Source organism: Nuphar pumila, chromosome 15, assembly GCF_984573655.1.
Source record: "Nuphar pumila chromosome 15, dmNupPumi1.hap1.1, whole genome shotgun sequence".
Classification (NCBI taxonomy): domain Eukaryota; kingdom Viridiplantae; phylum Streptophyta; class Magnoliopsida; order Nymphaeales; family Nymphaeaceae; genus Nuphar; species Nuphar pumila.
The window spans coordinates 57836606-57849853 of record NC_143263.1 but is presented as its reverse complement, the minus strand read 5'-3'; the positions used below and the strand labels follow the sequence as shown (position 1 = coordinate 57849853).

General features: G+C 35.0%; 1 pseudogene; it reads right to left on the bottom strand.

Moving 5' to 3' along the window:
* Positions 1-425: 425 nt before the first annotated feature.
* The window catches only part of LOC149815423 (uncharacterized), a 48585-nt pseudogene continuing 35762 nt past the window's right edge, over positions 426-13248 (bottom strand).

Genomic DNA, 13248 nt, shown 5'->3' with positions numbered 1-13248 from the left:
CTAGTCTGCCTAGGCCTCACCTAGTCTTTTTAGGGGCTCACCGCCTAGGCTCTGCCTAGCGCCTTTGACAACTAAGGTTAGAGCTGTGACAAAGAATGTTTGTCTAATTTGCTTCTAATGATTGAACATAAGTTGTTGGTTTAGAGTGTAAATTTAAGGACTCCAAGTAAATTTCTAGTAAGTCACCAAGATATGTAAATCTATTATAATGGTGTTTCTAGTCATAATAAAAGTTTTCAATCTCCCAGCATTTGAATAGATGATAGTGATTAAAAAAAAAGGGTTTTAATAGCTAATGACCCTTCTTGTATTGTAGCACAAGATGTCAGTTAATAACAAAGAAGTGAGTGATGACATGGACTATCCCCAAGCCTAGAAGATTGAAATCCGAATATTCATAGTTCCTTTCTCGTTCTGCTGAGAGGCTAACATTGCCTGTGTAGCAGTGATGATATGGACTCCATGGCACCGGGAATTCCAGCAACTTATAGTGAATTGTGCTTTTTACTAGTGATCTTTGATATTGTTGGGGTTTTGTTTCAAAACTACTAAGTTATAACCTAGTGCACCCTACTCATGTCTTATATTTACCTAAGTTTGTGTGTTTATTAAACCCTTCAAAAGTTTGGTTTCACATTGAAGAGTGTGAGAATTTCACTTGATTTTAAATAATATTACATTCATGGGCAAGGCCCTCATTGAGGTTATATCAATTGAACTTTGGATTTTACTTTAGTTTTGAGTTTGGGTTCGGCTTGGTCATGGTTATGCTTGAACTTTGACCATTCTTTTTTAAACTTAGGATAGTTTTATCTCCAAGTCTTTGATCGACCATGTTCTTTGAGTTATCCTAGTCATAGTTGATCGTTCCTATCCACCTTTGACCATGACCTACCTGCCCAATGTTCCTACATGCAACGTTCTTTAACCGTTCAGGATCGCAGACCATTGATGACACCCTCATTTCTAGACGCTTTTGACTTCGACATTTTTCCTATTAGTCCTATTGATCGAGACATTTTTCCCTTGGTCTTTTTTGTCTGTTTTGGCCAGCCTTAGCTTCTTTATTGATTGATGTTGGGTTAACATATATATATATAGGCCTTAGCCCTCTCTCTCTCTCTCTAATCTTTTCTTGCTCTCTTGAGTTTCATAGCTCACTCGAGGTCTCTCGCTTTCTATAGTGTTTTTTTCTCTCTCATTCTAGTTCAGAACTTGACTTGGTCAAAACTCTGCCTAAGTTGAGCCTAGGGTTCCCACTTAAGTTGAGCCTAGGGTCCCCACTTAAGGTCTAAGCTTAAGTTGAGCTTAGGGTCTACCTAACCTAGTCAATAGGTTATTCAAAGTGATCTGTGTTGAATTACTCAGTCTCACCCAGTACACGTCGTGGGCTAACCTTCACAAGTAAGCGAAAGCTCAGTTGTATCATGGGAGTGAAGTTGAACGAAGTACTTGATCCTAAGTGGGACAACTATAGCTTGAAAGATAACTCATGTAACGTGTGCCTCAAAATGCACTTGGTTCAAGCTCATACTATCTCGACTGCCCACCTGTTGATCTCCTCCTCTCTGTGGCTCTTCCAGCTCAGCATCTCAACAAGTTGCTCCATAACTGGTATTGAAGTACCAATCCTGCAGAATGTATCTGCAGAGAACTGTTCATTATCTGTGAATTTCACAAGCATGCGGGCGTTGGGTAACTGCTCATCAACTGAATCTGACTGCAGGAGCTCTGCAGCAGAATTTAACAGATCCATTTTCAGGCCATAAAAAATGCTCCCATTCACACTTCTCGTGTATGCATCATAGAAAAATCGGCTGATCCAAGCAATGACAATGGTATCAAAATCTTCGAGAAATTTCCTCATGGTGACCTTCCATTCCCAATCGCCTTTCTTTATTAGAACTACTAACGCTTCAGCCAGTGCAAGGTTGTAGAAAATATCCAATGCAGACTTCCGGTTTAGCATTTCAATGTCGTCCACTCTGCCAAAATTTTGCCCACATAGCCTTAGCAAGGAAAGCACTACACATGCAATAGCTGCAGCTAGCTGAAACCAGTAGACAAATTTACTTATGTTTTTGGACAAAATCTGCATACGGTATCAGAGGGACCTCAGATGTTGCTCACGTCCTTCTATGATTGTTTTGTGGGCATTATTGTTTGATTAGGAGGGTTGATTTCTGACCGACAATTGAAGTATGGTATAACAGAAGTGATTGGTGCACGGATCATGTGCACCAAGCGACTAGAACCGGACTTGATGGCCTGCAAACTGTCTCCCTGCTTCAGAAAGGGACCATGTAGCTTCATGCTGCTATTTGAGCTCGAGTCCTGCCATAAATCCGACCACCTTCAACTAAAAGAATGATGGTTACAAAACTAGAAGTCAACTCTCTCAAGTGTGACTGCAAAGCCACCAAGGACTACAGTTGCCGAGATGAAACCGAGAGCACCAAGCTCACTAGGCGGAGGGCAAAGAGTGTGAGCTGCTTTTCTTGTAACATCGTGTGTTTTTATACTGTATTAAATTTTGGATTTCTAAAAATTTGGCTAAGTGTTGTAGAAACATCGGTAAAATTCCTAATGCTAGATTATGATATTTGAGTCTTGATAGAAATCGTGGTTCTCCGTTTCATACACAAGAGTAGACACCGAATGGGAGAAGAGAGAAAAGAAAGTTGCAGAATTTTCCTACTGATTGACTGTGGTATTGGGCTTCTCATTAAATACATGCGGTTACAATTACTAGGGTACGAAAATACCCATCATACAACAAATGTAAATTACAATATGCCATTAGTGCCTTTAATGAACATGTGCTAATTAGAGTGCTAATTGGATGAACTCAAATTGGGTTTGGATAAGATCCAAACCCAAACGTGAATACACGCTTCTTTTCATCCTCCCTCAAGTTGTACATGGTTTTGAACCATAAACAACTTGCCTTTCAACATCCAGAATTGATTCTTGATAAGCCCTTTGGTAAACAAGTCAACAACTTGATCAGTAGTCTGAACAAATTCTGGTTCAATTTCCTTCTCTTCGACTTTCTGTCTTACAAAATGTTGATCAATTTCAATATGCTTGGCATGGCTGTGGTAGATAGGATTGAATGACATGTTGATGACACTTTGATTGTCACATAGGAGAATACATTTAGATATTGATTCTTCTACTTCTGTCAACAAATGTCTAATTCATGTTACTTTAGTTGTAGCAGTTGCCATTGATCTGTATTCAGCTTCTGTGCTTGATCTGGCAATAGCCCTTTGTTTTCTACTGCTCTAAGAGACAAGATTTAGGCCAACGAAAATACAGTATCCTAACACTGACCTACGCTCATTTGGATCTCCTGCTCAGTCTGCATCTGTGTAAACAAGAAGTTCATGCATGTTATGCTCATTCATACTCTTTCTGTACAAAAGACAATCCCCAATAGTTCCCTTCAAATATCGAAGAATACGTTTAACAACTTCCATATGTCCAATATGCGGTTCATGCGTGAACTGAGATACCTGATTGACTGAATAAAAATATCAGGGCGAGTAAAAGTGAGATATTGAAGCATCGTCACTATTCTGTGATATCCTGTAGGATCCTCATACAAATCGCCATCTCTGGAACTGAGTTTCTGATGAAGTACACTGGGTGTGCTTAGAGGCTTCCAATCTTTCATACATGCTTTGTTGAGAAAATCAATGATATACTTATGTTGAGTAAGTGTCATGCCTTCAATAGTTCTGTCAACTTCTACTCCAAGAAAATATCGCAGTTTACCAAGGTCTTTCATCTTGAATATGTGGTTCAGAAGTTTTTTGACCTGCTCAATGTGTTCAGCAGAGTTACGTGTAATGATTATGTCATCTATATATATCAATAATAAGGTAATTGTGTCATTACATTTGAATATGAAAAGTGAATGATCAAGAAGTGAACGACTAAAACCATATTTTTCTATTTCAAGAGAAAAGCTGTTAAACCAAGATCGAGAGGCTTGCTTCAAACAATATATAGCTCTCTTTAATTGACACACATATTCTTTGGAGTTTCCTTCTGCATACCCAGTGGGTTGTTCCATGTACACTTCTTCCTTTAGAGTTTCATATAAAAATGCATTTTTTACATCCAGTTGGCTGATAATCCACTGATGTGCAATAGCCAATGATAGTATGATTCAAATAGTACTCATTTTCACAACCAGATTAAAGGTCTCATCGTAATCTTGTCCTTGTTCCTGGGTGAATCCCTTGGCAACTAGCCTAGCCTTATATCGCTCAATAGTACCATCCGGCTTATACTTTATTTTGTACACCCACTTAGACCCAACTACATTTCAATCATGTGGTCTGAGAACAATCTCTCAAGTGCCACAATCATGAAGAGCCTCTATTTCTTCATTCATAGCTTCAATCCATCGCTTAGAATTTGTTGCTTGATAGAAAGTTGTGGGTTGATCTTCTTTACCTAGAGAGGTTAAGAAGAGTTGAAAATCCATAGTGAAATTCTCATAACTTACCCATCTATCAATAGGATGTCAGAGTTGAGTGGATCTTCTGTGAGTAGAAGAAGAATTCATCTCTTGATTAGAATTAGGAAGAATCCCCTTCTCACGTCGAGAGTAAACAATGACTTTATACCTTTCTAGAGGCAAGAGTGGATCAGAAATGACACTTTTCTGAGTCTTCTGTACAACATCAGACATGTTTCTCCCATCTCTTTTATTACATTCTGAAGGACAAACATCATTAACACTAGAGAAGAGGTCAGAGTTCAACCAGGGGTGATAAACTTCAATTTCAGGTTGGGTGTCAACCTTGTGATCAAAATTCAATTCATCAAATACAACATTCCTGGATATTTTAATACGCCTGCCTACGGGATCATAGCATATGTACCCTTTATAATCATCATCATACCCCACAAATCTGCACTTCAAGGCCTTATCCTAAAACTTATGTTGCATTGAACTGTCAACATGAACATAACATACACACCCGAATACTCGCAAATCATGATAATTTGGATGAACACCATGTAAGGAAAGGTAGGGTGATTTGTTTTCCAAGATATTCATGGGCAATCGATTTATGATATGAATGACTGAATGAAAGGCCTCTACCCAGAAGGTAACTGGAAGGTTACTATCATGCATCATGCTCATGGCACTCTCGACAATATGGCGATGCTTGCATTCAACAATCCCATTCTGTTGAGGTGTATGAGGACAACACACCTGCCTACGTATTCCATTTGTCTGGAGAAATTTAATAAAGTCATTTGAGGAGAATTCACCCCCTCCATCACATTGGAAACAAAGGATATTATCAAAGAATTGATTTTGAACAAAGGAATGAAAATTCTGAAATAACTTGAATGTTTCAGACTTACATTTCATAAAGAAGATCCATGTATACCGAGAATAACTATCAACAAAAATGAGGTAATACCTTATATCAGCCATGGAGGGCACTGGAGTCGGACTCCAAACATCAGAACAAATAATTTCAAAAGGCTTTGAAGCTCTTTTATTAATAGAATGAAATGGAAGGACATGACTCTTAGATTGAAGACAACTAGAACATTTCTTATCATCGACATTTAAATTTAGACTTGACTTGGGAATAAGACTGCTAGAAACAAGCTTTTCAATAAAATGACTACTATAATAACCCAAACGACCATTCCAAAGATTTGGCTTATTACACTCAGAAAGGCTAAAAACATTTTTAGAAGAAGTTGAAGAAGATGATGATGAAAGTTTCAAAGTGGAAGGATTCTCTTGAAACACGTACATATTCCCTTGTCGCTTTCATTCAACGAACGTTTCCCGTGTGTAGAGATCCTTGACACAAACAGAAAAAGGAGTAAACTCAACTAAGGCATTGATGTCATCAACAAGCTTAGAGACAGAAACAATATTTTTCTTGATATTCAGAGCATAAATGACATTTGAAAGAGCAAGGGAAGAAGTAGACATAGGTATGACAAAGTTTCCAATATGGGAAATACGATGGTGAGACCCATCTCCAGTGACTATACTTTTTTTACCAGCATAGGAAACACAAGTTAGGAGCTTACCAACATCACTAGTGACATGAGTGGCTACACCAGAATCGACATACCAAGTGCCCTGATCATTTTGCTTTAAGTTCAATTTAGCTAGAGCAGAGAGTAACAACTCCTTGACTTCATCATTGTTCTTCAATTTATCTGACCCCGTGCTTGTTTCTGGCCGTTTACCTTTATTTTGAGGATTGAACCAACAATTTGCTTTGATATGCCCCATTTTATTGCATAGAAAATAGGTCGGTATTGATCTTTGCCTTTGCCCACTGAGAGGAATATTAGGTGTAGGTAATATTCCATGACTTCCTTGTCCATTTCTTTCTTGACTCCCTCTATCTCGAAAATCATATGTACCACGTCCTCGCTCATATGCAACTCCTATGGCAAGAACAGTGTGTGCTCCATCTTAAGAATGAGTATCTTCAGAAAATCCCTTTAGGGTCATCTCATACTGCAAAAGCTTGGCACAAAGATCTTCAAAAGCAGGTAACTCTGATAAACACAATAAGAAAGTAACCATCATATGATAATCCGATCCCAGCCCACTCAAAGTCTGTTGCACCATATCTTTGTCACTAACTACACATCCCACGATGGCCAGCAGATCTGTAATAGTCTTCATTTTGTTCAAGTACTCCATGATGGTCATGGAGTCCTTTCTTAACATTTGAAACTCTTTCTTTAAAAATAATATTCTGGCCTGAGAAACTTGAGAATATACTTGAACCAATCGATGCCATAATTGCATTGCAGAGCAGACATCTGGAATTGCCACAGTCACTTCCTGTGATAATATAGAAGTGATATAGGCAACCAGCGTCTGATCTCGCTTCATCCAGGATACGTATTCTGGATTTCTGACATAGGTAATAGAAAGATGTCCCTCACCATTCTTTGCTTCTTGTGATATGAACTCTGAAGGAACAAGAACAGAGCCATCCATATGTCCAAAAAGGTCCTGACTTCTTATGAATGAAATGATTTGTCGCTTCCAAGTTAAAAAATTGGAATTGTCCAGTTTCTTAGACACGAGTTGACTAAGAAAGTTTGAGGAAAGACCAGACTGCGAGTGAGGAAATGAGTACGAATTCTATCAAAACCGAAAATATAAGAAGATATAAGAATTAAGAAAATGACTTTACGACAAGGACCCAATTGTAGTTAAAATCTAATGAAAATCAGAATAGAAACTTAATATCAGAAATTCTGCTGCAAGCCTTCCTTTTTTATTTTATTTTACTATTTAAATGATAAAACTGAGGCAGAAAACTAGAACTATGCACCAAGAACCAGTTCTGAATTAGAATTTGATCAAAGAGACATGTTACTTTAAAATTAATGTGTGTAATTTCAGAATATGAGGGAATATGGATTTATGACTCTGGGATATAAACAGATAGTGTGAAACAGATAAGAAGATAGAGAAAGATCAACTAATGTAATATTAGTTAATCAGGACAGACCTAGGATCACTCCAAGATCTGAATCTGATATGCAGTCAACTTATAAAAAATATTTGACGTGACCCTATTCAAGCCTTGGAATCACGCAAAGATCAAATGATGTGAATCCGATATTGCGTGAGTATTTGTGCTGTTAACATATAAGATCACGTGCAGCGACAAGTCAAAAGGGAAACAAAAATATGATAACATGAAGAAAATAGAGAGGAAACAGTGAAACAAAAATATGTAGAGAAACAGGTAGGCTAATGAGAGAAGGTTGTTCAGCAAACAGTGAAACAAAAATATGTAGAGAAACAGGTAGGCTAACAAGAGAAGGAAGAATACTTTATTTTGAAGGATTTGATTGATTCATTTTGATGACAGGAGAGATGATTCGAAGGCAAGAGAGTGGGAAAAGGCTTTACCGGATGAAGGAAGAAGATCCTTAAGCTTGGATCTGTCGCTCTAATACCATGATAGAAATTGTGGTTCCTTGTTTCATACACAAGAGCAGACACTGAATGAGAGAGAGAGAAAAGAAAGCTGCAGAATTTTCCCAATGATCAACTGTGGTATTGGGTTTCCCATTAAATACATGCTGTTACAATTACTAGGGTACGAAAATACCCATCATACAACAAATGTAAATTACAATATGCCATTAGTGCCTTTAATGAACATGTGCTAATTAGAGTGCTAATTGGATGAACTCAAATTGGGTTTGGATAAGATCCAAACCCAGTCGTGAATACACGCTTCTTTTCAAGTCTAGGTTTAGTTCAAGTCTCATTTACAAGACCTAAACGAACCAACTGAAATGTGCTAAAAACTTTTATTTTTGACTTTTAAAATCAAGCAAAATTTGAGTTAAATTCAAACAAAATTCATGTTATATATCATTAGATGCACCTCAAAATTTTAAGTTCAACAATATTTTATTTTTCTGAATTTGGGCTACGGTTGGCTCGAAAATCATATTTTTTCAAAAAAGGCTCGGCTCAATGGAACTGACTCTGGATTGGATCAGACCGGATCTGATGCATATGATCCAAGTTAATATAGATCTGGATTCAGTCTAAGACTCATATTAATTAGGATTCAATCCAGCACAACATCCATATAGATTTTGGATATGAATTTGGATCCTAGATCCAAATTCAAAATTCAGATTCAACGAAAAATACATGTTTAAATTAAGAAAATTTAAATTTAAAAAGAGTCCTAAAAGATAAGACACCTTTTGAATTTTTTTGGATAATTATTAATTATTTTAATATTAAATTTCAAAATTTAGATAGGAGTAATTAGGGTTTCTAGAGGAGGCATCACCCTCTAGAAGAATCCATTAGTTACTATGAGATAAAAAGGTAGGTATTTAGAATAAAAGTGGAAGTTGGAAAAGTAAAAAAGAAGTTGAGAAAAATTAGGAAAGTGGGATTGGAGATAAAAATTCATATGGAAACTCTATCTCCAGACCCCATACAAGAAACCCTAGAGGGGGGCGTCACCTTCTAGGGGCTTCTTATTATAAAAATTTAAAAAAAAAGAAGAAGAAAAAAAGAAAGAGAGAGAGAAGAGAAATTGTAGGAGAGGAAAAAAAGAGAAGAAGAAGGAACCTTCTTCCTCTTCGGCCAAACGAGACTTTTTTCGGTCATTTTTTAGCCTCGAAAAAGGCACAAACTTCTCTCTCGATTCGAATAGGAAGAAATAGCGTAAATAAGTTCACGTAATGTTTTTGTGTGGTATGAAAAAAGAAGAAAAGAAGGAGAATATATATATATATATATATGATGTTCACAAGGGCATATCTGGACAGATCTGACGAGCCTCACGGATGTGCAGATTTGGTCCAGATTTGCGTATTGATGGGTGTATGAGGATCCAACGTTAGATCTTCTGTATGTTGTTCATGACAGCTATATATATATATATATATATATATATATATATATATATATATATATATATATATATATATATATATATATATATATATATATATATATATATATATATATATATATATAATAGTGAGTGAGGTTCAACTAGGGTTAACCAAAATTTGTGACGGGCTGGTTTGGATCCAAACCAGGCCTGTTAGGCCGATTCATCCATATCGGCATAGATTTAAAAAAAAACCAAAATTTCTAAACTGATTGTAACAAACATTGAAACAGAACTCCCAACTAAGCATATGGAATTTATTTATTTTTACTCTGCTAAGTGTTGCCAAAACCTTTTAAATCATAGTAGCATGATCAAAAAATAAAAAAAGAGGGCTTTTGATAATCCCAGCCGACTGCAGTCGGTTGGGCAAATTTATAAACTGTTAAGCTCAGTCGGCTGGGCAGTTTCTAAGACTGCTGAGCACAATCGACTGCTAAGCCTAGCCAACCTGTAGTTGGCTCAACAGATTCATGAACTGATATAGTTTAAAAAAAATGATGAAAAGAAAAACTATATATATATATCCCTCACTCAAAGTACATGTTTATACATGTTAATGTATAGATTTTTACATGTCAAATGCTTATGTTTGTACATGTTAATGTGCAAATTTTCACATGTTAATTTCTTAGGCTTATACATGTTCAATGTGTAGATTTTTACATGTGAAATGCTCAGATTTTATATGTTAAATATTCAGATTTAGGCATGTTGTATGCTCAAATTTACACGAGAAATATTCAGATTTATGCAAGTGAAATGTTTAAATATTCATATTCATGTGTCTGCCTAGGTCCAAATTATGTATGATCGGACTGTCATGCATGTTTTCATGTAACTATTAGGCATGCTTGTAAGTGACTACTATGCATACTATGTGGCTGTTCATGAGCATTGAAATTCCGCTAAAAGTATGTGCTTGAGTGTTGTAAAAGGTTCATCATACGTATGTAGAAAATTGACATAAGAGTTAATACAATAATGAAAGGAATGTGCATATTATGAACACTTAAATTGTTGAAGTTGCTTAGTATAATGCCCTCAAAATTTTAACCTTAATTATTGTCGAAAATTTGAAATTTTGAAGCCAAATTTTCTTTTTAATAAGTATAAGTAAATTAGATCTTATAATGCGAAAATGATTTTAAAAAATGGTTAAGGCTTTGGGCGAGGTTACACTAAAGATAACAATCAAATCAAAATGTACAAGATATACACATTCATACTAGTTATATGTGCACCATGTATCAAATTCATACAAACACACAAAACAACATAGTATGCGCAAACCAAAGTATGATGACACACATTGCGTACATATTATACATTCATAAGTGCATAGGCATTCAAACCTACACACAGGTGTACCTGCACCAAACACACTCTATATTCCTCTAACTACAATAATGACAAGCGTGATCTTCGAACTACAATCACAAGAGTCCTAGATATCTACAACTAAGTGAAGTGTGTGAGCATAACATGTATTTGCAATTCATTTAGATATTCAATGCAACAACATCATTCTTACACAATTAGTGCCTAAACATGCTCTCTATAAGCTCAGTTAAGGTATCTTACCTTAATAATGTGAAGAACAATTAATCGATACCCAAAAGACGGAGGGGTTTCGAAGTCCGCAAAGACCACTACTCAAGCAATACAATGAACCCTTCGTGTGCGATTGCAAATGCCAAAAACTCAAAAAAATACCAATTATAAAAAGATTAGCCAAAAATAGCAAATTACCCTATAAACCATTACCAAGAACCACATAACACACAAATATACTCAAATAATTTATAAACTCCATCAAAAATATATTTAAATATAATATATATAAATAGTGATTTATAATCTAAAATAGTTCTATAAATACAAATTATGCCCTGATTGACTTGAATAAACAAATGAACATGTAATATATCAATAAATGAAATTCAAAAGCTATAAACACATTTCTAATTTAAAAATAAAAAAATGAGTTCTTTATTTATTAATAATTCTTAAAAATTATGGGTTTTACATCTTACCCCCTTAAAAAAAACCGTCTTCAAAATTTATACAATCATTCAAATAGGTGAGAGTATTCAACAAATAATTGACCCTTCTTACCCAAACCATCTGGCGAAGAAAAGATCATATAATAAATATGAGTCTTAGGTATATTTCTAAGTTAACATCAACAACATTTCAAACATCACACATCATACAGGTCTTTCACATTTAATATTGATACATTTCATATATGTGCATCTACAAGATTTAGAAACGGATACCTTAGTTGCGACGGTAGTCTTACTCGTATCTTGTGGCCACTGTTACCAAACTGCTCTGATACCATTTTGTAACGCCTCCAAAATTTTAACCTTAAATATTGTTTAAATTTTAAAATTTTGGGACCATTTTTTTTATAAGTATAAGTAAATCATATCTTATAATGCGAAAACGATTTTAAAAAATAGTTAAGACTTTAGACGAGGTTACACTAAAGATAACAATCAAATCAAAATGTACGGGATATACATATTCATAGTAGTTATATGTGCATAATATATCAAATTCATATAAACACACAAAGCAACATAGTATGCGCAAACCAAAGTATGATGACACATATTGCGTACATATTATACATTCATAAGAGCATGGGCATTCAAACCCACACACAGGTGTACCTGCAATAAACACACTCCATATTCTGCTAACTACAATCATGACAAGCATGATCTTCAAACTACAATCACAAGAGTCTTAGATATCTACAACTAAGTGAAGTGTGTAAGCATAACTTGTATTTGCAATTCATTTAGATATTCAGTGCAACAACATCATGCTTACACAATTAGTGCCTAAACATGCTCTCTATAAGCTCAATTAAGGTATCTTACCTTAATAATGTGAAGAACAATTAATCGATACCTAAAAGACGGAGGGGTTTCGAAGTCCGCAAAGACCGCTACGCAAGCAATACAATGAACCCTTCGTGTGCGATTGCAAATGCCAAAAACTCAAAAAAATGCCAATTATAACAAGATTACTCAAAAATAGCAAATTACCCTATAAACCATTACCAAGAGCCACATAACACACAAATACACTCCAATAATTTATAAACTCTATAAAAATATATTTAAATATAATATATATATATATATATATATATATAAATAGTGATTTATAGTCTAAAATAGTTCTATAAATGCAAATTATGCCCTGATTGACTTGAATAAATAAATGAACATATAATATATCAATAAATAAAATTCAAAACATAGAAAAACATTTCTAATTTAGAAATAAAAAAATGAGTTCTTTATTTATTAATAATTTTTAAAAATTATGGCTTTTACACTTACTATTGCATCGTCAATAATCAATGCATGCATGAATAAAATGCATGAGACAAAGTATGAGAACAAGATGTGTATTCCAATCATGTGTTCATATGCATATGAAATTGTTATACATGTACATTCTTATTATGTGTGCATGAATGTGCATTTGTGAGCATGTTGAATGATTGCATATGTTGTATGCTCATTGTGGTTTTTTCATAAGGTGCATCAGTGGTCAAATGTGAACCACTCTAGGCCGCAAGCATGTGTTACTCTCAGCTTTGTTTAATGCATTATAAAATTCATAAAATTTATTGGTTTTCTAAATTAATTATACTGTTAAATATTGTAATGGGCCAATGTCCTGTGTTATGTTTTGCATGTTGATTTGCAAAATGAATATTGTGTAAATAATCTTTCTTTTGATAAAAGATAAAAGAAACAAAACA